The following is a 24,642-nucleotide window of genomic DNA, read 5'->3' as shown; positions in this document are numbered from 1 at the left end:
AAACAGCTTATGGGGGTTATTCTTCTCCAGCCTGCACCTCAAAGACCCAAGAAATCTCATTTGGACCAAGCAATTCCACATAAGCAATAAGAGAAGAAATTGCTACAATACCTCATTAATATCTTTCTTGGCAGGGCAAACTGTGTGTGTGTGTGTGTGTGTGTGTGTGTGTGTGTGTGTGTGTAAATTATAGCTGAGATGAGATCACAGCTCACTGTAAACAGCACATGGGGCCATAGGTTTCAGGTACTTGCAAGGTATTAGCAGTGGGAAATCAGAAGCAGAAAAAAAAAAAATAGTTTAACCTGCTCATTATCTTACAAATAAATGACTATCCACCTCCCCTATTTTTCTCATGCTTGTTTTTTACTTGCATGGTGCCAGACTTCTCATCTCCTATTATTGCAAGATATTGCTTCACATAAGACACAACATTGTAAAGTTCAGTAGATATTGGCACAATCTGTCCACTATAGTCATGGAAAAGCTGTGTGCACATAGAAGCAAGCTGAATACTGCTTCTATTAACTCCAGGAGTAGAATAGCCCCGGGTTGGCCAGGGATGTGCTAGATTAACCATCAGTGTGCCAAGCACCTTCATCTATCTCAGCATAGCATTTCCACTGAAGCCAGAGCAGGGACACTTATTTGTTTAAAGTGGGATCTAGTGACATCCTGTACAGGTAGAGAGTTACATTGCTTGTCCAGTTATGATCAAGAATAATTGTTCATACTTGGAGGACCTCACTGCTGTTACAGAGTAAGGGCAGGCAATTATCTTCACTCTAGACATGCTGATATCTGGGCTCAATTAAATTATGTGTTTGGCTTCCTCTCCCCCTTGGAATACAGAAACCCCCTTGAGTATTAGGCACAACTCTATTTAAGACTTGGTGTGGAAGCTTCTTTGCTGGCATTCTCTTTCCAGTGCCTTCTTGAGCTATCTCCAGAGACATTAACCCTGATCTATGTAGACTGAGTCCCAAGTTTTCATCTCAGTTCCATTGTTCAAAACCAGCACTTGCAAAAATATAGTTTTGAGTTAATTTGTGTATTTCAGTACTGTTACTGTTAGTCCATAATCAGACTGAGGGGATGGGAATGTTGTGACTTCATTTCTATGGAAGTAGAACTACCAAGTAACTACCAGGTTTAACACATCACAGATTCTGATAATTGATTTTATTAGTAAACAGTCAGATGAATAAGTGAGTGAGTGAGTGAATGAGTGAATACACAGGGAGCTCCCAACATAGGTCTCATATTGAGATAGCATCAGTCACCTGGTCTCAGGACACATTTATTTTTCTCTTCACCAGTGCACAGATGAATTTCATTTCTTCACCTCTCTCACAACTAAGCCATGGCTGTATCACTTTCAGGCCAGTACAAATTTAGCTTCCTTGTCTAGACCACATTCATCTCCAACATATACTTCTTCACTTTCTCTCCTCTCTGCAGTCAGATGGATGGAGATCACCGTAACAATCTTAGAAGCAAATCTTAGAACACACCAGAATTCTGTCTTCCCATGTCTCTCACCTATCACATGGTAAACAAGAAAAACATAATAAGCCTAAGCTTTAATACAGATGATTTACAGTCTATGGTGTTTCACTTGCAATTTTTTCACTTTATGATGGCATGATAGTTTTCTTGTGTCACCTTCCTGTTTGTCACTTTCAGTATAAAAAATCAATATACTGCATGATGGCCCACTCTTTATTTATAAAACTGGTTTGAATTTCATGATTTTGTGTAACTTTAGGCTATGGGAATATAGAATGGTGGAGAAACACTTAAGGAAATATTCAACACCCTTAGTCATCAGGGAAATGCAAATCAAACAACTCTGAGATTCTATCTTAAACCCATCAGAATGGCTAAGATCAAAAAAATGCTGGAGAGGATGTGGAGAAAGGGAAACCATCCTCCATTGCTGGTGAGAGTGCAAACTTGTACAACCACTTGAAAATTAACCTGGCAGAAATTTGAGAATACTGCTATCTCGAGATCCAATTATACCACACCTGGGCATATTCCTGAAAGATGCTCCACTATTTAATAAGGACATTTGTTTAACTATGTTCATAGTTGCTTTATTCGTAATTGCCAGAATCTGGAAATAACATAGATGTACCTCAGTGGAAGAATAGATACAGAAATTGCGGCACATTTACACAATGGAATACTACTAAGCTATTAAAAACAAGGAAATAATGAAATTTGCAGACAAATAGATGAAACCAGAAAAGATAATCCTGAGTGAGGTAACCCAGAAGCAGAAAGACACACATGGTATACACTCACTTATAAGTGTATATTAGACATACAATATAGGATAAACATACTAAAATCTACAGACCTAAGGAAGCTAAACAACAAGGAGGATGCTAAGGATGCCTAAATCTCATTCAGAATGGCAAACTACACCAGAAGCAGTGGAAGTGAGAAAACAGGACAGGAGCCTACCATAAAGGTCCTCTGAAAGGCTCCACACAACAGGATATCGAAGCAGATACTGAGACTCACAAACAAACTTTGGGCAGAGCACAGGGAGTCTTATGGAATAAGGGGGTAGAGGGCAGGATAGAAGGACCTGGAGGGGACAGGAGCTCCACAAGGTGACCAACAAAGTTAAATAAATCTGGGCCTAGGGGGGCCTGAAGAGGCTGATGCACCAACCAAGGACCATGCCTGGAGAGGACCTTAACATCCTGTTCAGACGTAGTCTATAAGCAGCTCAGTCTCCATGTGGGTTCCTGAGTAAGGGGAGCAGGGACCGCCTCTCTCATGAACTCAGTTGCCTGCTCTTTGATCACTTCTTCCTGGCAATGCAGCCTTGGCAGGCTACAGAGGAATAGGATACAGGCAGTCTTAATGAAACTTGATAAGCTAGGGTCAGATGGTAGGGGAGGAAGACTCCTCCTTTCAGTGAACTAGGGGAAGAGGATGAGAGAGGAAGAGAAAGGGAAGGTGATATCTGAAGGAGATGAGGGAAGGGGCTACATTCAGGATATAAAATATATAAATTGTAAAACATAACAAATAAATTTTTAAAAAGGAGAAAAGTATGTTCAATACAAAAAATGTAATTAAACCTAGAGATATTGTGTAGACTGTCTTGAATGCATTCCTGTCACATATATGTTCAAGGAGCTTGTGTGTAATGGTGCTGTTTGAACAAATACACATCTTACCCCTCACCAAGTAATTCTGAACTAGAAAATAATTTGGTGACCATATTGGAAATCTCGTAGGAGAAGAGAACCTTCCCAGATGCTGTGATCTGAGTATGAAATGTTTCCCTGTATGCTCATGTGTTTGAACACTTGGCTCCCAGATGGTGGAGCTGTTTTGAGATGTTGTGGAATCTTTAGAATGCACATTGGAGGACATGGATCACTGAGGGCTGTGCTTGAGGATGTGTAGTCTATCCCTGCTTCCTGTTTGGCCTTGTTTTCTAAGTTAAAATATGTGAGAAGATAGAGTTCCAACTACTCAATCCTTCTACTATGCAGCCACCTGCCACCACAGATAGACTGCGTACTCCTAAACCATGAACCATAGCAACCACTTCCTCCATTAAACAAAAAAAATGAAGGGCCCAAGGCATGTTCACTCCTGGGAAGTCTGCTTACACACTTTTCTATAACAGGAGGGATTTAGGGTTGCGTTATATTACATAAAATGACCTATAGATGTATGGAATAAATGAATTCACTTGCACATGGAGATATAGAAACAGACACAGCAAAAATCACAGCTCACCCTGGAAGTAACAGAGGATAGGTTCTGACTGATTTCCTTTCAAGCCGAGCACAGTGTGAGCATGAGTGATTTTTAACCATCTAGTTCCCATTTAAGAATGAGATGGTGAAAACAAAACAACAAAAGTGGGTGGTACCCTCAAAAGAGACAAAAGAGTTTAAAGGACTTTTCTGCTAAGTGCTCACTTACAGCGAGGCCTTGACAAAATTATTTCACCTCTTTCTTCCTTTGTTTCTTAGGGACTCAGATATGAAATTCCAAATTCCTATTAGATTGTATAATCCAATTCCCAAAATAGTCCGGGTGGGGAAAAGAGAAGAGTAGAGCACAGACGATAGCCAGGTACTAGGTACTATGGAATTGAGGGATATGGCCTATGGTAGGTGGGTAATAGAAAATGAGGTCAAGGAACAGTTACAGTAGGGAATGGTACCTGAGGCTAAGACAGATGACAGGGCTACAGTAATGTGGCTGAATGGAATTCCTTCAATGTCTGCATCTTAAACCAAGTGCTACAAATTAACAACAACGTGGAGAACAGAAAACCTATTGTAACATGTCAAATCCCCATTGAGCATATCTCTAGCTTCAACTAAAACACTAGGCACTCTAATTTGCTAAGTCATGTGGACACAGAGAAGTGTCTACAAGGAGTCCTACTGTGAAGAAAAAAGTCACCTTCAACTAAAACACAAGCAACAAAATTATGTACCCAGCCGGGGATAGAACCACATGGTAGGGCTCTGGCCCAGCATGTGCAAGGACTTGAGTTTAATCCCTAGCACCGCAAATGAAAGTCTAGACTGTGCTCTGTAGCTAACTACATGTTTGACTTCAGAAATTCCAACTATTTCCCTATCTTCCTTGTCCTCTACTGAGATATGATGATATCAGCAAAATTATTTCAAATTTTGATTTCTGTTCATTCAGCTAGCACTTTTGCAAGTGTATCAATCCATTTATCCTGCAGGGGGAGCTAGAACAGGATCTAGGAAACCTGGTTTCTCTTCCCAGCTCCATACTGGGTGACTGTGTGAGCCTGGGCAAACTTTTGAACCTCCCCCTATCTTAGGTCTCATCCGTAAAACAGAAGGATGAACAAACTCTCCTCCTACCACCAAGGGGTGTCGCCAGGGTTAATGCCCTCACCATCCTTTGAGCTCAGCAGATGAAAGGCACTGAGAAAAGTACAAAGTATTTTTATGTGCTATTGACTTTATTTTATTTTATGTGGGGGAGGGAGTTTGCCCCAGCTGGAAAGTTGCTTTCTCTGAATCAAAGGGCAGGAACCCAGCAAGTTTCTCAGGATCAGGACCTTGGGCTGGGCTGTGTGTACAGAGCACCAACCAACCCCACAGTTCAGTTTCCTTTAACCTGGTGCTCCAGGCAATAACTGTGCAACTCTGCAATTTAACAATGTGTTCGTTGTCCCACAACTGTTCTCATTTCGCAATTGCCCAGGTAATATGTTTGGGCCTGTAGGAAGAGTCAAATAGCTAATGAGGGAAGGGCTTGGCATGCCCTACATAGGTTCTTCTAGCAAGTCTCAGCAAGAACACATTCTCTCCTTCTCTCCCCTGGTTCCTGACCTACCCTCCAGAATGTGCAAGTGTCACTAACAGGAATGAGTTCTTTTTCCCAGCAGGCTGTCATACCAGTTTGGCTGTTCAGTGCAGGGGTGAGATGTATTTTGTTTATAGTTTTATGCCATTTATTTTCCCAGGGATATAATGATTTCTAAGAGCCCTTGGGTTTGCATCAGCTTTTCAAGCTACAAGCAACAGCATTTCAATGCTTATTAAGCCCTTAAAACGGTATGAATAGGGAATCTATTGGAATAATATGCCATAATCACCTCTGAGGAAAACATCCATCACCAACCTTTATGTGGTCCCTGAACCTCTAAGAGGTGTCATCTCTCTGAGGTGTGTCTGATGAGAGCTTTCCCAAGGAGATGCCAAAAAGCCAGTGCATTAGACAAAGCTTAGAAGGACAGGTTTTAGCCATAACAAGTCCCCTGGTCAAGCATCTCCATTTTGTCTACGTGATGAGCCTTAATTAAGTTTGCCAGGGTTTGATTCCTTATTCCCAGATGTGGGGCTGACAGAGATTGCTGACATAAAGGAAGTGTTTGCTAGGCTCTGGGCTCAGCCAGGACAGATGTGGCTTTTGAACACCATTCTCAAGCTATCCTGGAGGTATTTATCTTTCCTCTCTCTACTCTGGGAAGAACACCATGGGCAACATCAGTGCAGATGCTGCTGCTACATTCTGACAGAGTAGCCACACTGGACAGGTGCACTACCAGCAGACATCTTCGACAAAGCAGGTGTTCAGCATCAATAAGCATAGTCTCAACAAGCTAAATGTACAAATCTTCAGTTTGATGTCCCTGAATGAAGCTTCTTTTAAACACACACAGAGAGAGAGAGAGAGAAAGAGAGAGAGAGAACATTAACAGGTAGCCTTATTTGCATAGTTCCCCCAGGAAGCAATCCAAGTAGCAAACTCTTCTCTCAGTGACTTCCTGGTTCCTCATTCCTGGCTTGTTCTCTGTCAACTTGAGCCAAGAAAAGAGAGGTTCTCACTGTCAGTTTTTAGCTCATTTCAGGCCAAGTTGTTTCCACCTGGTTCTGGGGCCTAGCCAGCACAATAGAGTTCTAAAGATTGCCTTGGAAGCACAACCTAATCTCCATTAAGGCATTCCTTGTCCTACCTCAGCCTTGCCTTGATCTCTCAGCTAACAGCTTTCTAAATATTATTTCCAAATGCTGTAAGAATGGAGATGTGATGAGAATGGAAAAGAACAAAGGCCCTGGGCTCAGCACACTTGGATGTCATCTGGCTCTTGAATTTTCACATGAAGTGACTTTGGGTATATTATTTCATTAGTGATTCTCAGTTCTCTTATCTATGACCATAGATCATATAGATCTGTCTCAAGTTGGGAGGAGATGCAGACAAACTCATTTCTCCCTCTATTGCAAATAACACCAGGAAACAGTAGTGCCCTAGCTGAATATCTCTGAAAAGATGAAGAAGACAGTGTACTCCTAGCCTGAGAAACCTGGGCAGAACTGATGCAATACAAAATAGAAATCAACGAAACACTTTTCCTGGTATGTTCCTTGGCTCCACAACCGCTATGATGCCATTGGCTGGGAACCTAAGGGAATATCCAGATCCCCCATCCTGTGAGGCACTTCAAAATTAAACTTGGCTGTGGTAGAAGCCATGAAAAATGCCCCCAGCCACAAATAAGGATATCAGAGCTCAAAGAGCTTAAATAATAGTCCAAAATACACCAGAGCCTGAACGGGTATCTGCAGAAACCAGGTTGTAGTCTGTTTCTTCATCTGAAGTGCTTTCCTCACTAGACATGAAGGGTCTGATCACAAGTGTTGGCCCCTTGTTTTCATCTTTCCTTTTTCACATTCTCTCCAGATCCTGAGGGGCTAGTTGATTTTCTGAAGTCGATGCTTCTCAGGCCCTGACTTCTTAGAACCAAGCCTTGCTCCATCTGGATGTCCATCACCTTTTTGTCTGGCATATCATGCTTCAACATTGGTCTCAGAACTCGGATAAATGCTCACAATATCCAGCCCTTTAAGTTGCAGAAGAAGAACTGGGGCTTTTTTAGGACCTAGTGGACACAGTTTAAATAAATACACTTACTCTTAGATGAGAGCCTATGGGAAGATTCCTTTACAACTCTGAAAATCAACAGAGAATATTGTTGCTCTTGTGGCACAGTGGATGTTTACACTGGCACACCTACAGTGCAAGGGACAATGCTGCTGACCAGAAGATGCTGGAGAAGTGTCACTGAATCATCTCTCCTTCCTACTTCATCCATTCTCCAGGGATGCAACTGATGGCAGTACCCGTCACATTGTTTGCAATCATTTGCTTATGTCATTCTCATGAGATCACTAATAAGGTACACACTAATAAGGTACAGGCATCATGATAGTAGCCATTTTTCTCTCTGTGCCTCAAGCTCCCTACTTGGAAGACACAAGATATTCAATGTCTACTGAACAGTGAAGCCATTTTCAAGAGCAAGGAGTGGTTATAAAAACAACACAGAACAATTTTCTTTTGAATATGGTAGAAAGTGAGTTCTCTCTCATTTCTTCACCTATTTAGTTCATCCCTAGCTGAAGTTTCTGAACTTTGGGTAACTTTAAATGTTAGGTCTGACTACATGGTTCGTTGGAAACTTCTCCTCCACAACTCGCAAATATCTGTGTCTGTGCAGAAAGTTGAAGGACAAATCTTTGAGGAGAATCCATTGTTTTGTATGTGGCAACCCAGCAAGCATATAGCTAAACAGTTCTTTGTTTGGCAGGTTTACACATCATAAAGCTGAAGTGAAAATAGACATTAGCCAGACATAAGGGAAACTGGACAACAGATCTGAAGAAACCAGAAAACATAACCAAGTAAAAAGTCCCCTGTCTTCCATCCCATTGTATCGATCACTCTTGTTAGGAAAACCCATGCTCATTGCAGGAAATTAAAAATTGGGTCACCAAAAAGCCATGTATTTCTTTTACCTCCTGTTGTGGTTTGAATGTGAAATGTTCCCCCCATAAGCTATGCCTTTAAACACGTGATCCCAATTTGTCATACTGTTTTAGAAGGTTGTATAACCTTTAGGCAATAGAATCTCAATGGAAGAAGTGAGTCACTGCAGTGAGCATTGAGAGCTGGTAGCCTGGCTCTGCTTCCTATTTGGTTCTTGACTTCAAATGCAGAGTGACCAACCACTTTGAAAACCTACCACCAGGCCTTGCTTACCACAATGGCTGAATCCTCTTGAACTGTAAGCTAAAATAAACTTCATACCTTAAGTTTCTTCTTTTCAGTATTTGATATCAGCAACGAGAAAAGTAATGCACCTTCTCCTATCATTAGGTTTTTCTTCAATTGAATGGGAGACGCTTTCCATCTCATATACTATAGGCAATGCATGCACAGTGTCAGGTGTCAATTTAGAGGTGTTCCTTTTGTGCATATCTAGGTTTCAGTGTGATCAGCTTTGATTACAGACAGACTCTGACATTACATTATTAGAGACATTGAAAACTGAGTCACTAAAGCTTTCTGAGCAGTATGAAGAATAGGACAGTTGGACTATGATACCACTTATACCTCCCTCATGCATGGGCTCACCCCTTTTGATGATTAATGTTGTCAGCTTGATCTAGAATCACCTTGGAAAAGGGCCTCTGGGCATATCTGTTGGGAATTATCTTGATTACTTAATTGAGGTAGGAAGAACTCTCTCCTGTGGTGGGAGGCACTATTCCCTGAATAGGATCTTGGGCTATGTCAGTGGAGAAAACTAGCTATCATTTATTGGTCTCTGCTTTCTGACAGTGAATGAGTGTATGTTTATCTCCTTCGAGCTCCTGAAACCTTGGCTCCTCTGTCATGGTGCACTGTGCCTTGAACTGTGAGATAAAATGGGCCCCTTTCCCCTTAAGTTGACTTTTGTAAGAGTATTTTGTTACAGCAACAGGAAAACAAAGGCTCTCTTCAACCCTAAAATAAAATGTTACAGGACAGAGTTTTTTCAACTTTGATGACCAAACACTGCTGCCATTTTTCTAGGATGATGGGTTTCCTGAAAAAGTGCCTTGAGGATGGTGGGAACTTGTGAGAAGGTGTATAAAGCTACTGGTTGAGAAGATGTATGGCACAGACACTGTGTAGTTCAGAAGAGTATTTAGTGACTTTTGGAGCATAGGTTAGGAAAGGGAAACACTGGTTGCTGAAACATTACTTTGTCCATGTATATATGTGTGTACATATGTCACATGTATGTAGGTGCTTTGCAGAGGCCAGAAGAGGGCATTGGGATGCCTTACAGCTGGAGTCATAGGAAGATGTGAGCACTGGATGTGGGTGTATGGAATCAAACTCAGGTGCTCTGGAAGGGCAGCAAGTATTCTTGTCCTCTGGTCCAACTCTCTAGCTTCTGAAATACTAGTTAAAATGCCTGCTTTTCTAGTCACAAGTAGAGGCAACAGGATCCTGAGATGGCCAAATAGCAAATGTAAAAATGAAGTAAATAAAAAAGGCACTTCGAATGCAAAAGCCACTGGCTCAGAGACCAGTTTTATATATGGGAATAGAAGAGAAAAAGATAGGAAGGAAAGAAATATTTGAGCACCGCTTTTCCCCTAAGTAACTAAAATAAGCGTACTCATCTGTGAATAGCAGTGTGTTTAAAATGTTTGGTAAAAATTTCGTCTTGTAGTATCATATTATTATTTAGTTCATCCACCCCCCCCCAAAGAGAATTCTTTAGTAAAGGCAATATAGCCATTAAGCAAGAAGTCTAGATTAAGCATGCCAGCTCTTACAGGTTATTTCTATCATGTTGCATATGAAGTTTGCAACCTCGAAATGCTAGCACCATACTACAGAAAGGCATCATCTAAACCTAAAGCAACAGGGCTACAAACGTGAGGCCAAGGTGCTAATCCCAGTCTAATACAAACGCTTGGTTAAGACACATCCATGCTGATGAGACCTCATAGGCTAGGATCAGAGGGAAGGGGAGAAGGACCTCCCTTTTCAGTGGACTGGGAGAGGGACATGGGTGGGGAAGAGAGAGGGTGGGATTGGGAGGGGAAGGGAAGGGAGGTACGAGGGGGATACAAAGTGAATAAACTGTAATTCATAAAAAAATAAATAAAATGCTTTAAAAAAAAAAAAAAGGACACATCCATGACCTAGATAAGCAATGTCCAAATATGATCTTGTGGTGTCTGTAATCTATTTTGTTTTTTAGTATAGTAAAAAGGAGTTATTTTATCTTTGGAGAAAAGAATTTTAAAATAATTGGGTTCAAAACCACTAGTTGCCAGATAGAACAGACGAGAATACATTCCCCAAGATACTCCACTAATTCCCCAAGATTTCCTCAGGTGATAAACAAAGAACACTAACTGGATGGGAGATCATTAGCTGGCCTGTCCGGAAAGCACAGAGCTTTGTAAAGCTGTAGACTTGATACCTGAGCCAGACTTTCAAATGAAGGAGATGTGCTACTGTGACAAACCATTTGAGAATCTGGTTTATAGTCCCGATGAGTAACAAAGGTCTGCTGCACTTCAGTAATCGTTTTACCTTAAGATTACTACACTGCAACACATCTGTGGATTGAATCAATCCTGATTATATTACCCTCATTTTTCAGTAGACAAAGCATAGAAACGCCTTTGCTCATCCTTATTCTCTTAGCTCAGTGAAATTTTGTACTTTGATTCCACACTGTGGAGGCCAATAGTGGCTTCACCTGCTGGCCTGCTTGGGGGAAACTAGTTGAAAAACTGTGCTTGCTGAAGAGCTAGCTGCAAGAAGTGTACCAGCTTCCACTTCCGATACTTCAGGAATGATTTGGTTCAGACTTACTGAATGTCTCTTCGTAATCAGTAGTTAGGATCACTGACTGCTCTTCCAGAGGACCCAGGTTTGATTCCAAGCACCCATATGGTAGCTCAACCATCATCTGTAACTGCAGTCCTAGGGTGTCTGATATCCTCTTCTGGCCTCTTTGGGCACTGTGCTCACAGACATATATATGGGCAAAATGCTTATAAACCTAAAATAAAGGAGAAAAATTAAAAAGAAAGAGTAATACATTCAAAGCCTTTCCTATGTTAGGATGTTGTCCTAACTGGCTGAAACAAAATTGTGCTGTATATTAAAGCTAGGGTTGAGAAAAACACAAGATCAAGTCATCTCTCATAGGAAATTAGGATATAACAGAGAATCAACCAAATGCCACATATGTGATAATGGGAAGTGAAATATCCAAACAATAAACACAGTGTAATAAAAACTGAGAAATGACTTACTCATGAATGCTGCCAAGTGAATGGATCCCAAATAGAAGTCAAAGAAGTTTACCACAAATAATACATGGTATATCACTCAAGCAGCATGAAGATCAAGACCAGGAAAGCTAATCTGCTAATCTGTGCTGGTAGAAATGAGAATGCTAATTATATCATATTGAAGAACTCAACTAGGTGGAAGCCAGCAGAAGCATTCTTTGTCTTTAACCACATTGTGGTTGTGCAAATGTATGCCTCTGTAAAGGCAATTGTACCCAATGAGTGGTGCTTGTGAGGTCAGTGCAGTATGTGTTTATAATTTATAGCTATGGTTTTTAAATTGAAAGGTACATCTCACCATGCACCACACATAGTCATTACAATGCTGTCAGCCCAGCGTCTTCAAAGAACGATGCCCTGAGATCCTTCACCCATTCACCTATGCACGTCTGTGATTGTGAAGAGCGTGGGTTTTTTTTTTTTTTTGTTTGTTTGTTTTTTGTTGTTGTTTTTTGGGTTTTTTTTTTTTTTTGTAGGCTGGATGGTAGGTATTGGCTCAAATCCCACACAAAAGATGTAAGACTTCAAACAGGTCAAATAACATGTCAAGTGAGATCAGATTTCCTCACTAACCAAAGGTAGCTCTAATTTACACTGCTGTGAGAATTAAATAAGAAAAAGACTCAATATAATAATTCAGTGGACTTCCTGGTACATTGTATGCGGTCTATAAATATATGTTGCAGGCGGTTCTTCACTGCCCTTTGTTCTACTTTTACCTGCTGTGAGGAAAGTTCTGTGATGGGAGAAAGGGAGGGAGTAAGTGGAAAAGGAAGGAAGAAAGGAATTCATGGTGTCTACAAGTTCTCAGCAGTTTCCTGCAGGCAAATCTGAGGCTCACTCAGATGGAGGACATAACAAACTGGAGGTCATGTGCACCAGTCTGTAGGCCTTCTTAATGTACAGGGTAACAGCCGCCACTGCCATTCTGCTACATGAAGACCAACCACAGAGGAGCTGTTGGGCTCTGGTGGGTTCATTAATGATTCTCTCACCCATAGCCCTCATGATTGTGACCGGAGCTTGTTTCAGCTCCAGTGTGCCTAAAGGCAAGAGAGAAGGCGCTGTAGTATCTGTCTGACAGCTGGCTGCTTCTATAATAGAGTATTGATCTCCACCAGGGCATCACAAGCCCAGCACACCCAGCCGTGGCCATTCAACTCAGGCTTCTATAGATGGTAAATCCACCAGCCACCAATTGACATTAACGAATAATTACAGCAGAATGCATGTATTAATGCCACACAGTGGTATTAGTGATTGTTTCAAGTGGAGAGAGAGAGAAAAAAATTCTTAGCAGCTCAGAGTGGTTGTCTACAACTCAGTGAGTAAAGGGAAGGCTAGGGAGTTTACCAGAAAAAGTAATGGAAAAATGTCTGCCCTGTGGCTCATTCTCCTGCTGCCTCTGAAACTGCTGACTTCCTAATCAACACACCCATTGTGTTTGGCACTGAGTATGCCATTGGGTAAGTAGCTGAGGGGGTGGTCATCTTACTAAGAATTCTCAGACAAGCCAAGAAATTTGTTTTTATACCGAGGATAATGACAAGGATATGGCTGTGCCATTTGGCATCAGGGAGCTATGAATACTACCAAAGCCTGCAAAACAGTTCAGGCAATCAGCGGAATAGCACTGCAGCTGGTCCAATAAACAAGCAAGCAAGCAAGCAAGCAAGCAAGCAAACAAACAAACAGGAGTTTCTCATAAAGCAAGAGAGGGAAGGAAAATTCCAGGAAAAGAAAACTTACTACATGTTCAAAGGCGAGAAAGCAAAAATAAGCAAAGAAAGATCACTGCAAGTACAGCAGAGAGTAGGTCAAGGCAGTTGCGACTCTAGGATGCCTTTTGATGTCTGACTCAGCAAATGTCAAAAGAAGAAAAGCACCATAACAATCATTCCTCTCTTAAAGACAGCAAGCACTGGGAATTAGGTGCTAACATGTGAACTTGATTTCAAAAAGCAGTGTAAAAAACCAGTGCCTTGGCACACCTCTGAGATCTCCGTGCCTGGGAAGTGGGTTTACTTGAAATCTTGGGCTTACTGGCCAACCAACTGAGCCTAATGGACAAGCTACCTCTAAAACCTGAGTAGGTGATTTTTAATCTCTTGGTAAAAATCAGATCCCAAACATTATCATTGATTGTAGTCCTACAGGATGTAACTGCCCAGGGTCAAGGTAGGCATTTATAAAAATAAAATGACAACGTCATCCCATAGAGTTGTGTAGTTCACTGCTATATCTGCCCTATATCATTTAAAAGATGTTTTGTTAAAGTTCTTTCTATTTTAATGAGGAGAACCCTACAATAATGAGATCTTCAGAAATCAGACACAGAAAGTTTGGGCTTGATATAGTTACATCATGGCAATCTGATGGAGAGCCAACATCCTTTCTTTTGCTCTACCATTTTGCCTATAGCTCCCATCCTCTCACCTTACAATTAAGGTGGCCGCTTGTCTGCTACCATCACTACTACACTGTAGGTTCAAAGAAGTAAAAGGATAAGAGGACAAGGAGGAGGAGGAAATCCACTAATTCAGATTCCATTGAGCCATCTTCCAAATAGTATGTTACATTCCTTTGAACACATAGGAACAATAAGTTAGTGCTGTGGAAGTTTACCAAACACAGTCACTTGTGTGGATGACCTGTTCCCACAAATAAGAAAAGGTTATACCTGTAGTTAATGCTGGAGGACATCAAGCCATTTCTGACACCCCAACTGGTGTAGTTCCTACATGCTTTATTTTGTTATGTTTTATATTTGACACATAATAATTATACAAATTTATGGAGTAGAAAGTAGTGTTTTGATACTAGTGCCTTCTTCTCTACATCCCAGTGTTATTATTCTAGTTGAGACCCAACCCCAGAGAAATAGCAACTAAAATGACAAGTGAAATAATTCATAGACAAAGAAAAACAGTCTTTGTCCCACCTAAAATAGCTTTTTCCTATTGAATACACCCTTAATTCAAAAGAAGCAACCATGTAAGAAGGACTAATTTTTTTTTTTCTCGCTTCCCTTTTGATTTAATAGTGGGAGAAAAGGGGATAGGAAGGAAAATGAACATTGTGGTAAATAATTGATGCTAATACTGTCAACAATGATGAACAGTGGTGATAACTGAAATGGCTGAATCAAGGATGCTGTGCTGCTCTGGTATCTTGATTTCAAATACATTAAGTTTGTAAGCATGCAAGTCTGTTTCATCATAAATTCCATTAACGTCAAAGCTCTGGGACTTCAGTATCCAGTAGTTACTGACAGTGTGTTCCTATCTGTCATTGTGTGGAGACTTAAATGGAATGTTGGAAGGCCGTTGTCCTCTTGTACATAGTTTCCCTAGGAAGTTCCCTCTATCTGATAGTATCTCAACATCTACCCCAATGACTGGCCTGTAGTATCTACAGAAATTATTACACAAGCCACATTTGAATATAAACCTTGATTTGGTGAAGTGTGACAGTTTAGGTGTAATACAGGTTACAAAACTTGACATGTCACTCTGTAGTCTTGTAGTTTTATCTCCCAACAAAGATCAATGAAGCAGATAATTTCCTCAAACAATGCCTTCATTTCAAATCCAGTTACCTCCACAGTAAGTATACTCTGTTAACTTTCTTTTTGTGATTCAGGTAAAGGAAAATAATAGTATGGACCTTACACTATTTCTTGGTGAATAAATAAATCTGTGAAAGTGTCCATGCACTTTGCAATTCTTAGGAAATGGCAGTATGCTCCTCCCATTATATGCATAATTTTTCCAGATGAAATTTAAGAAATTATATAGTCAAGATTAAGAAAATTGGAGTTAGCCATACTTATGAAAGTAAAAGCTACTGTATATTGAGACACTTATATGTCTCAGGTTAACATAGAAATCTCACAACAAAGGCAGATTATTATATTCAGAAAAAAACAAAAAGACTAGGGGTGATCAGATAGCAGGTAGGATACCGTAGTTTTAAATGACTGTTCAGCTTATTAGAGTTCAGAATTGTGAATGACCATGAGAATTTTAGAAATGCTGAAGAATAACCTGTAAATTCCCTTTTCAACTAGTAAGTGAAAGCTATATTCCAATGTTTGCTATACATAATCTATTGAATAACAGAGATGTAAAGATTGAAAATTTGGCAGTACATCTTGTACAAAAATAACGAACTTGAAACTCACAATGTACTTCTGTGTCATATCAGTGTTATGATGCCAACACATTCTTAAGATTTGGGGGTAAAGAGGGCACGGCTTGTAGGATAATTTTCAGGAATCAGGCCCAGTTTAAATACTTACTTTGTACCACACATCCCACCAAGAACTTAATTGTCTGTAATCTACTTGGAGAATCTGTAAAGTAAGTTAAATAAGATTGTATTTGTTGTAAGATTGAGAAATATGGGTTAGAGATATTAAAAACATAGTGTATTCCTAATTCCTCATTTTTCTTTCATTCCCCTCATTATACCACAGTGTTCACTGACTTAAAAAAAAAATAAGCCAGAGAGCTTCTAGTTCCTTTCATTACATTCTATTCTGTATAAGGTTAGTAACAACAGAAACAATTTTCCTCAGTCTTCAGAAATAATCAGCAATCAGAATGCAACTCCCATGATAACTCCCATGAAGAAACTGGCTCTTGGCATTTTGATGACAAAAATGGACTCAGGAGGCATGACACCTATATTTGGATCTTAGATTAGGTACCGACACAATGTGCACATTGTTATTTCCAGTTCTTATCTAAAATGTGTAGATAGTCATTTACCATTAAAGGGTAAGGGCAATGACTTTAAAATGTCATTTATGAGAAGTGCATTTCTTCATTTAACAAACATCTAAAGGTAGTTGGGATATTCTGTTAATTCCTAGGAGGAGTATGCACAGATGCATATTCTCCTAGAGAGTTCAGAAGAAAATAAACATAATCAGATGAAAATCTTACGAATAGTAAAGAATGTGAAACACAATAGATGTTCAGTAAGTAGTCACTGTTGCTTTTTTGAGTCTCTCATTTAGCGGTAATAATTACTTGCTTTTTCAATACATCCCATGTGCCCCACTACAGAATTTCTTTTAACCACTAAAAGCATAATCCCAATTCCTCTTCATTTCCTGATATATTCTAAAAGTTATCAACCGTGATTCATTATATAGATAACTTATTTCTAAAAGAACATCATGTTTACATTTCAGCTCATGGTAATATTTGACATTAGACCTGCTATTTGTAATGAATTTTAGGAACTTAAATCCATTTAGAAATCCCAGCCCTATTAAATGAGCTTTGCCAAACTGAATGTTCTGAAAGTGCATGAAGAAACAGTGGTAAATATTGCTTTCCAAGAATAAATTTTAATAGGATAATAGATAAATGAGAAGTAAGAAAGAATCAATTATTAGCTCCATAAATCAGCAAATCCCTAAAATGAGGTAAAAATAGTTAACACATGACTTCAAACAATAATGTTAAAGACAAACAGTTTTAGTGTCCAATTAAAATACAAAATGCAGATACTGGTTAAAATGATTTAAGAAAACAAGGCTCAACTGTTTGCTGTGTACTGGAAACATATGTCACTGACAAAGACACAGACTGGAAGTAAAAGGACATAAAATTTTATTCTAAGCAAGTGAGAACTGAAAATAAGTTAAAATATCTATACTTACACCTTGCAAAGCAGACTTTAGCCAAATTTAGTCAGAAAGAATAAAATGTTTGTAATATTATTAAAAGGAATCCAACCAAAGCTACATAATGATTATAAAGATGTATGCACCAAATGTTAGTGCACCAAATTTTATAAAATAAATACACTTGGGCATAACTAGATAGACGGGTCAAGAAACAACCACAGTAGTGGGTGACTTCAAGATCCCATTATTATCAATATACAAGCTAGCCAGACAAAAACTTCACCCAAAACCTTCAAAGTTGAATTGATCCATACAGCAAATGACTTAACTGACATCTACAGTGTATCTCATCTAACAGCTACAGAATATATATCTTATCGATGACCCATGTAAGTTTCCCCAAAATATATCACATTTTAAACTATAAAACAAGTCTTAACAAACACAAAAGTTCAAATAATTCATTGTACTTATCAACCATGAGGAAGTACATAAAATTAAAAATCAACATTAATAAAAATTATGTAAACTTGTAAATATTGAACTGTACATTATTAATGTTCAGTAGGTCACTAAAATGGGGAGAAAACTTAAAATCCCTGGCATGGAATGAAAGTAAAACTTACCAGAATCTTTGTAACCCAACAGAGGCAATTTTGAAAAGAAATTTTGTAATTGTCAACAAGTACATTTAAAAAACTCAAACATATCTCAAATGGATACAGATGATGAATCTTAAGTTCCTAGAAAAGCAAGGAAAAGACAATTTGAAATTAGTAGATAAAATGGCATAATAAAAATCAAGTAGAAATTTGTGAAACAGAAACTAAAAGAACAAAGGATTGATGAAGTAGAGTTGGTTCTTTAAGAAAAAGATAAACAATATTAGCAAACTTTTCGCCAAACTAACCATAAGAAATTACTAGATACATATGAGCTACAAGAACTGAAAAAGAAAAAAAAAAAAGATAGAACAACCTAAACATGGCTATAATGAACAATGAAACTGGGTTAGTAATAGTCTCCAATCAAAACAAGAAAATAAATTTCTTTTTATATTTTCTAACCCAGGGATTAGTAAAACCTCATATTCATTTTCTTACCTATAAATCAATTGACAGAAAACCTACAGTCCATTCTGAAACTTTCTAGGGTCATTGACTACGCACACTGGTAGCAAACAGGAGTCTTTTCCACATTTCTAGGACTTTGCAAATGATGTCTCAGCCAGAAGACAGCTATGAATGCTATCAAACTGTGGCTTTCTTCTTTGTCTTCCTGGTGGAACTTGATATAAACTAGCAGATCTATGGCCAGAATATCACAATTGAAGCCGGGAAACCCAGACATTACAGACTAATGTGATAACCTTCACTGAGTCCTGTGTCCTCTTCCTGAGTTTCAGTTTCCTCAGACACAATAAATTAGATTAAGAAACATTCCTAGATCTAAAATGTGACAATGGTTCCTCTGTAATAGTTGCTAACACCAGTGAGCATTGTTCTCTAGAAACTAAGGACTGTGCTTTGTTTGTGTCCTTTGCTTTCTCTCTTTGTCATCTTTTGTTTGAGACAGTGGCTTAGTATGTGCCCCAGGCTGGCATCATGATCCTCTTCCCCCTGCCTCTCCATCCTGACTCCTGTGAACTAGTATTCTAGTTATGGACAACCATGCTCTGTGTCTTGTTACTGTTCTTGATAAAACATCTAACAAGGACCTCTGGAAAGCTCTGCCCTGCAGACTATCAATGTAGATGCTGAGATTTATGGGCAACCTTTGGGCAGAGTGCAGGGAATCTTAGGAAAAAGTGGGAAACAGTAAGATCTGGAGAGGACAGGAACTCCACAAGGAGAGCAACAGAACCAAAAAATCTGAACACAGGGGTCTTTCCTGAGACTGCTATTCTAACCAAGGACTATGCTTGGAGATAACCTAAGACCCCTGCACAGATGTAGCCCATGGCCATTCAATATCCAAGTGGGTTCCATTTAAATAGGAACAGGGACTGTCTCTGACATGAACTGATTGGCCTGCTCTTTAATTACCTCCCCCTGAGGGGGAAGCAGCATTACCAGGCCGAAGAAGAAGACAATGCAGCCACTCCTGATGAGATCTAATTGACTAGGATCAGAAAAAAGGAAAAGAAGTCCTCTCCTATCAGTGGACTTGGGGAGGGGCATGCATGCAGAGGGTGGAGGAAGGGAAGGATTGGGACAGGAGGAGGGAAGGAACCAGGGGGGGATACAAAGTGAATAAAGTGTAATTAATAAAGAAAAAAAAACATTTAACAAAAGCAAACTGAGGCAGGAAGCTTTTGTTTTAAGTCATGGTTTGAGGGTGTACCCAATCAGGATGGAAAAGTCATGAAAGCAGGAGCATGAGATGTAGCATTGAATCAACAGCCTGGAAGGTGTTGGTGCCCTGCTGATGTCCCACTCCCCTTCTCATTTCTAATTAGTCCAGACTCTAGCCCATGGGATGACTCTGCTCACTAGGCGGTGCTGCTTATTTTGTGGAAGGGCCCTCTTCCTCCACATAATCTTTCCTGAAAATGCCCTCACAAACCCATTTAGAGTGACGTTTCTTAGTTGATTCCAGACACCCTCAAGTCAACAATCTTAACCACCATAGTCACCTTACATTGTGTTTCTAATATTCAAACAAAGCTGGAGGCAAGTGGCACATGAATGGTCTGAAACTTGCATTTTATAGGTACAAAGTGTTTGTTAAACAGCCTCCCCACAGCAAGATACAGAGCTAGAGTGTGGATTGTTGGGTGGTCTTTTCAATCCCAGAATCCACAAGGGTCTGTTTTTTTTTTTTAACAAATATTCAAAAAAGGGTGAGTGACACATATCACACATGGAAAAACTGAGATGGGAATAACATTCAGCCAAAGTATTCCCAGAAACCAAGTCTCCTCTGTTCTTGGCATTCACATTTTTCAATGTGTGTTTTTCACATTGCTCTACTCAGAAGGTATGTTTTAATATGACTTTTTAAACCACCATCTTACTATAGAGGAATATCAGGATATATTTGACATCTGTGGGCCGAATTTGCATTAATAAGATGTTTAAGCAAAATTTTAAATAAAACTAAAATGTGTAGGATGCATACAGCCTGGAAAGACTTAGTATGTTTGGACCCAGAGTATTATATTAGCTCTATCTTTATCTCCATCATAATCAGAAGATGACACTTTATTGAACTTCAGAAATGTTTATTTTTCTATAAGAATTCTTTTTTTTTTTTTTGTCTTTGGATATTTTTTTTTCAAGTACAGTATATTCCCCAAATGCATTTTTGATTATTTGTGAGGGTTTTTTTTTTTCAATGCAGTTTATTCAGGAACCTTGAACAATCATCTGACCCTGGGGAAAGCCAGCCCACAGCTTAAATAGCCTCTGGGTAGCCAACCCCAGCGTGCCACGTGGGCAATGCAGATAGGTCCACATACATGAAAGCAAGCCAGATCTCAGCCTTAGCCAAATGTGGAATTGTTCGTGACAGAGAGCACTCACCATCGGGAAGGTGGAAGGCGGAAACCAGCTCCTTCTTTAAGGCACAGCATTCCGCAGCTCTCTACAGTTCCCCCTTTTTGTTTTAGATGCATCAGGCAAGAGTAGAGGTCTGATCTCTGATATTAGAAATAAATTGGGACTTTGTACTGATGTTCATTTAGGTGTCATCCACCCAAAGAGCATCAGACCCGACTGATACCTTTTTCTCAGAGGCGGGACCTGGGGCATCAACCCGCATGCAATCAGACATGCTCTTCTCTGGGTCCAAAGCGGCTGACCCTGAGTGCAGTGCTTAGCCTCGCATCCTGAGTGTAACATTTTAGCTTTTTATGGTAGCCAACCATGCTTGGGGAGACTGTCCTGCTTCAATGGCTGTAAAGGTCTGAATGGTCATGGCTGCATTACGCTGTTGTGAGACTCTAATCTTGCATATATACCACAGGCAAACCAAGGAGACCAACACCAGAAGGCCTGCTAATGCTCCCATGCCCGCCCATTCCTTCAGATGATTCATGGCTGCAGCAATCCATGATGATAATCCTGTGGCTAGTCCTGCGTCCACTCTGGTAGAATTTACTGTGATAATGGCCACTCTCAGCTGCTCCATCGTAGTATCGAATTCTCCAGTCCAATTACTCGCATGCCTCGCTGGGTGCCTGTGCTCGTTGATGCCCCTCACGCTATGACTCTCTTCAGACAGAAAAGGGATCTTGGAACTACAGCCACCATTGTTACTGCCATCTCATTGGCGGCTGTTGGAGCTACCACCGGGGCATTAGCCATGAGTCATACTGGGCAGACTGCTCAGACCCTGAATAATCATTTAGCCAATGTAGCTCATGCCTTAGTTGTACAAAAAGTAATTAATTCTCAACCAAAAGGAAGCTTGATGGTGTTCAATCAGAGGATTGACCTCGTGCAGGAGCAAATTGATACCCTATGGCAAATCGCTCAACTTGGCTGTCAATGAAAATATGCTGGACTTTGAGTCACTAGCATATAACATGAGAATTTTTCCTGTGCTGCAAATCTGTCTAAACAATTGTCGAGCTATATTTTAGGTAATTGGACTGGAGAATTCGATACTACGATGGAGCAGCTGAGAGTGGCCATTATCTATAAGAATTCTTGCATGCCTGCTATGTCCCAAGCAAGGAATTCAGATTTCTATGCAAGCATATTACATCATCTTCTCCTTCTACCAAGGCAGGTGTCATGAGCCTATTGTATGTATATGAGCAATCTGCAACTTAGAGGACGGCAGAAGAATCAGACATAGTTTTTAAAAATTCTCTTCCCTATTACAAGCACACTAAATGAGGATGCTAACCTCCTAACACTTATTTGAAAAGGCCTTCTCCTTCCATTCAGGCAGTAGTAAATCTATTCAATAAACTAAGAATCAGGCATTAAATAAGAAGTGAAGAAACTCAAATGACTGGTAAGCAAAGTACTTTTGACATGTCTGTTAACTGCAGTAGGAAAATAGGAAAGTTCCTAGCAATATGAACCCTGAGAAACAATGAGTTACTAAAAGTGAGAAAGAAGAATCTTCCAAGGATCTTGAAACTAGATACTTTCTCAAGCCCCACCTATGGTCAAACATAAATCATCAAGAAGTAAAGATGCCAGCTTTCAGGAAATAGCAGAATTCAACTTGTATTGGAAAATGCTGGCACTTGTACAAGCATGTCAACAAGTATGATGGAAGAGTAAAGCCATTAAAGACAACATAATGATGAAATAAACAAAAAACATTGTGAAGGAACTGGGGTGATGCCTGTTTGATAATCTGCTTGATTTTAAAACATGGCGACTTGAGCTCAAGATCCAGAACCCACATGTAAAAAGATAGCACTATGTGCAGTTGTGTACTTATAATTCCAGAGCTGATGAGGCAGAGACATAGCTCCCTGGTACTCACTGCTTAGCCTACTTAGCCTAGTTCTAGGCCAGTTGAAGACTCTATCCCAGGAAAAATGTGGGTGGCATCTGAGGAATGATACCTAAAGTTGTCTTTTATTTTTTTATCTTCTTTTACTTTTTATTTTTTATTAATTACAGTTTATTCACTTTGTATCCCCCATAAGCCCCTCCCTCCTCCCCTCCCATCCCCACCCTCCCTCCCCCTTCTCGATTGCCCCTCCCAAGTCCACAGATAGGGGAGGTCCTCCTCTCCTTCCTTCCGATCTTAGTCTATCAGATCCCATCAAGAATGGCTGCATTGTCATCTTCTGTGGCCTGGTAGGGCTGCTCTCCCCTCAGGGGGAGGTGATCAAAGAACAGGCCTATCAGATTATATCAGAGGCAGTCCCTCTTCCCATTACTATGGAACCCACTTGGATACTACCCTGTCATGGACTACATCTGTGCAGGGGTTCTAGGTTATCTCCATGCATGTTCCTTGGTTGGAATGTGAGTCCCTGGGGAGACCCCTGTGTTCAAATTTTCTGGTTCTGTTGCTCCCCTTATGGGGTTCCTGTCCTCTGCAGATCTTACTATTTCCCACTTCTTACTTAAGATTCCATGCACTCTGCCCATCAGTTGGCCTTAAGTCTCAGTGTCTGCTTTGATAGTCTGTAGGGCAGAGCCTTTCAGAGGCCCTCTGTGGCAGGTTCCTAGGTTGTCTTTTATTTTTTATGTATAAGTGTACATGCATACCTGAACACACATACACCTGCACACATATTAAAGAAAATGTAGTAAAAATCAAGGTTTAAATCAAAAGATAGCCATTCCATAGCAGATGTCAGAGAATTATATGAAGAACTGTATTCTAACTGGAGTTCATTCTCTTTTGGCTTCTTTTTATGCATATACGTATCACAGGTAGGTTTTGAGTATTTACAATGTTTAGATAAAGAACCTATGCATGATATATTTCTTTACACATCTATGAATTCTTGCTGTCCTTGTGCAGCAAGAATTGACCGTCTCCCAAGCAATCTCTCAAGGATTACAGCAGTTTGGTATTTGCATTCTGAATTCCTGTTAGGTTTAGTCAATGTGAGCCATTGTCAGAAGGAATGGAAGGCAGAAGGAAGGCTGGCTTCCTGTTGTCCCAACTCCTTGTCTGCCAGAGCTTGGGATGGACACAATATTTCATTAGAAACTATAGCTCCCTCAAGGCAGTTCTTTCCCAGCATCTAATGTTTAGTGTTTATCCAAACTGGGGGAATTTGTTATAAGATAAAGGTGCTTTTTTTTGTAGCCATGTGGGTCTTTGGACTTGATGTTACTTTGGACTTTGGAGGTATTCTTCAAATGACATAAAATTTGGGGCCAATTGGGACATAATAATGCACTTGTTATGGTATGTATATGAATTAGGTGGGGAAGGGAAAGATCTGGGTATGATTTTGGGGCTTGTCACCAAAGAGTCATGTGTTGGTATGTTGAAAATTTGAACCTAATAGGAGGAATTTGAGTCATAGATCTGCAACCTTCATGAACAGATTAAACATTCTATTCTGACTGATAGAGTAGATTGTTGTCAATCAAATCTGTCCCTTGGTGCTTGTACTTTTTCTCTTCCACAACTGCTGTACTGATGTTTTACAAAAGCTCTTGTCCTTGCACCTCCCAGCTTTCCTTAATTTCCTTCATTAATTACTCAGCCTGTCCTATTCTGTTATAGTGACAGTAAATGGACTAAGATATAGGCTTATCACAGTAACTACTGATGCGGTGCTTCAATGAATGGTGCTTGAACATCTCCCTTGCTCTGACCACAGCTTTGTAAGTAGCTTTTCCTTGAGTCTTTCTTCTGAATGGATAAGCTGATTGCGCTGGA

The 24,642-nt window shown here is 40.0% G+C and overlaps 1 long non-coding RNA gene across 2 annotated transcripts; it reads right to left on the bottom strand.

Moving 5' to 3' along the window:
* Positions 1–1,176: 1,176 nt before the first annotated feature.
* On the bottom strand, positions 1,177–18,702 carry LOC132656008 (uncharacterized). Of its 2 annotated transcripts, XR_009593965.1 has the most exons (5): positions 18,429–18,702; positions 17,952–18,068; positions 15,985–16,038; positions 11,200–11,389; positions 1,177–1,542 (listed from the first exon to the last, which is right to left on the bottom strand). It is a non-coding gene; the product is annotated as an uncharacterized LOC132656008 (long non-coding RNA). The 2 variants fall into 2 exon arrangements; XR_009593964.1 differs by lacking the exon at positions 15,985–16,038.
* Positions 18,703–24,642: the final 5,940 nt, after the last annotated feature.

The sequence above is a fragment of the Meriones unguiculatus genome, chromosome 8, assembly GCF_030254825.1.
Source record: "Meriones unguiculatus strain TT.TT164.6M chromosome 8, Bangor_MerUng_6.1, whole genome shotgun sequence".
In the NCBI taxonomy this organism is placed as follows: domain Eukaryota; kingdom Metazoa; phylum Chordata; class Mammalia; order Rodentia; family Muridae; genus Meriones; species Meriones unguiculatus.
This window is presented reverse-complemented; position numbering and strand designations above follow the sequence as displayed.